Here is a 3521-nt window from a genome sequence, read left to right as displayed (position 1 = left end):
AGAAAGAATCTCAGAACTTGAAGAACAGAACATGGAATTAACTTGGTCTGTAAAAAACATAGAAAGAAGACTCAGAAAGAAAGAACAAAGTCTACAAGAGATGTGCAATTATATCGAGAGGTTGAACCTACACCTGATTGGCATCCCAGAAGAAGAAATGGAAATGGAGAACAACTTGGAGCAAGTATTCCAAGAGGTAATCCAAGAAACCTTATCCATCTCACCAGAGATGAGACCAGCCAAACACATGAGATTCAGAGAACTCCCAAAGGCATCAAATGAGACCAACCCCTAGACACATAATAATTCACCTACACGAAATAGGCACAATAGAAAAAAAATCCTAAAGGCAGCAAGAGGGAAAGGTCAGACTACCTTTTCAGGAAAACTAATCAGAATACCAGTAGACCTATTGGCAGAAACACTACAGGTGAGAAGGGACTGTAGCCCTACATTGAACGCTAGACAAAGACTTTAAATCAACTATTTCAAGCATGTTAAAAACTCAAAAGAAGTCATGACTGAAAAACTAAGAAAAAATGAGAACAATATGTCGAGAAATAGAAAATATAAATAAAGTGATAGAAATTGTTTTATAAAGAAATTACAAGCCAGGCTCGGTGGCTCAGCCTGTAATCCCACGCCTTTGGGAGGCTGAGGTGAGTGGATTGCCTGAGTCCGTGGGTTCAAGACCTGCCTGGGCAGCACAGACCTCATCTCTACAATAAATCAAAAAATCAGCCAGACATGGTAATGCATGCCTGTAATTCCGGCTACTTGGAAGGCTGAAGCGGAAGGATCACTAGAACCCAGCAGGTCGAGGCTGCGGTGGCCGGGAATGGGCACTACACTCCAGTTTGGGCAACAGAGTGAGACTCCAACTCAAAAAAAAAAGAAAAGAAATTACAGAGCCAATTTTTTTAGAATAATTGAAATGAAAAATTCACTAGAGAGTTTCTATTTCATGTCTGGCATGTAGGAATCTTAGAATCACTACTCTGTCCTAACAAGTAAAAATCAGAACTGAAAAATCAGCAAATCTACTTATATCTATCAAAGATGTGAGATCACAGAGCAAATTGCTTCCCCAACACTGGAGAGACAGACAGGCAGATACAGACAAGCAAAAACCCCACAAGCAGAGGCCTTCATGGGAACTTGTGCCAGGGTAGAAAAACCTAAATTGCAATTGACAAAGTACACTTTATGTGAAAAAGTTTAGGAAGTCAAAAACTCCAGAGGAACCAAGGGATTGGAGGTGGTTCTCATACTTTTGTGAGTTTTATCTCCAGAAGCTCAATTGAGTTCTTAAATTGAATATTGGAGAAAAAAATTAGCTGGGATAAATCAAATAGTGATAAATGGCTCAATTCCTTAAGAAGACATAAAAACTCTCAATGTGTAAGTACCTAAAAATTGAACATCAAACTATATGAAGCAAAAATTTGAATGACTAGGGAGAAATATATAAATACACTGTAATAATTGACAGTATATCTATATATCAAAAATTAATAGGCCCAGCAGGCAGAAAATGAATAAAAACATAGTTTAAATTGACAGCACCATTAATCAACTGGATGTAATTGACATCTATAAACCAGTCAATGAAACAATAGCAAATTTTGCATTATTCACAAGCTCACCTGCAAAATGCAACAAAATAGACCACATTCTGTGCCATAAAAAGGTTATCAATTTAATTAATAGAAATCATACTATGTCTGCTCCCAGAACCCAATGGAATTAACCTAAAAATCAATAGAAAAAGTGGAAAATCTCAAAATTATTTGATACTAAATAACAACAATAAAAACTTCTAAAGAATCAACATTGTTAAGATGTCCATCCTACTAAAGGCAATCTGCAGATTCAACGCAATACCCATTAAATTATCAACATCATTCTTCTCCAACCTGGAAATGACAATACAGAAATTCATATGGAAACATAAACGACCATGAATAGCCAAAACAATCCTTAGCAAAAGAAACAAAGCCAGAGGTATTACACTTCCAGACTTCAAACTTTACTACAAGGCTACAGTAAACAAAACCGCCTGGTAATGGTATAAGAACAGGCATATAGACCAACGGAACTGCATAGAGATTCTGGAAGCAAAGTCCCAACTCCTCAACCAATTAATCTTTGACAAAGCCTCAAACAGCCACTGGGGAGAGGAGAACCTATTCAGTAAATGGTGCTAGAAAAACTGGCTGATCACATGCAGAAGATTGAAACAGGACCTCTACCTGTCACCATACACAAAAATTAACTCTAAATGGATCAAAGGTCTAAACATAAAACTTCAAACTATAAGAATCTTAGAAAACACAGGAGACACCCTTACGTAAATTGAAACTGGCAATCAATTCTTGACCAAAACCTAAGTGCTCATACCATAAAAAATAAGATAGACAAATGGGACCTTATCAAACTGATGAACTTCTGCAAAGAAAAAGAAACCATCAAGAGAGCAGGGTGATAGCCCACAGAATGGGAAAAAATATTTGCCAACTCTATATCTAACAAAGGCCTAATATCTATGGTCTACAAGGAACTCAAACAGGCAGAAAAGAAGAAAATAAACAGCCCCATTAAAAAGTGGGCAAAATGCATGAATAGGCACTTCTCAAAAGAAGATATACAGGCAGCCAAAAGACACATGAAAAAGTGCTCAACCTCACACATCATCAGAGAAATGTACATCAAAACAACATGGATATACCACCTAATCCCAGTAAGAATGCCCATCATTAATAAAACAAACAGCAACAGATGCTGGTAAGGATGCAAAGAAAAAGGAACTCTTCTACACTGCTGGTGGGAATGCAAACTAGTGCAACTTCTTTAGAAAATAGTGTGGTAATTTCTGAAAGAACTAGAAATTGACCTTCCATATGATGCAGCAATTCCCTTATTGGGAGTATACCCAGAGAAACTCAAATCATTCAACAATGCATGTTTGTTGCAGCTCTATTCACAATAGCAAAAACATGGAGTCAGTCATGCTGCCCATTGAAGCTTGACTAGATAAAAAAAATGTGGTGCATATACACAATGGAATATTATGCAGTCATAAAGAAGGACAAGCATATGGACTTCACAGAAACTTGGATGGATTAAGAGTCTATCATACTCAGTGATCTATCACAGAAACAAAGAACAGAGTACCATATCTTCTTAGAACTTTCATAGAAATTAGGATAGATATAACTTATAAGCGGACCTTGAACTATAAGAAAGGGATTGACAGTAGTGGGAAACTGCCAGAGGAGGGGAGGGTGAGATTGACAGTTGAGGGAAACTGCCGGGGATGGAGGGGTGTTGGGAGCCGGCCACGTAGGCCCACTGAGCGTTAGGGATCAGGGAGGGCCGTGGACCTCGAGACCGCTAGGACGTGTTCAGGAGCCGTAGACCCCATTTTCCTCCCCCTTTTGCCATGCACCGCAAATAACCTAAAGGAACTCTGCTGGCCTAGGTTGAATACTCTGTGACTGTGACAGGCATGGTTCACTCTA

Source organism: Carlito syrichta, unplaced genomic scaffold (genome assembly GCF_000164805.1).
Source record: "Carlito syrichta isolate Samal-C Ts95f unplaced genomic scaffold, Tarsius_syrichta-2.0.1 Scaffold303033, whole genome shotgun sequence".
NCBI lineage: Eukaryota > Metazoa > Chordata > Mammalia > Primates > Tarsiidae > Carlito > Carlito syrichta.
The sequence above is the reverse complement of the archived record's forward strand: the minus strand, read 5'-3'. Positions refer to the sequence as shown.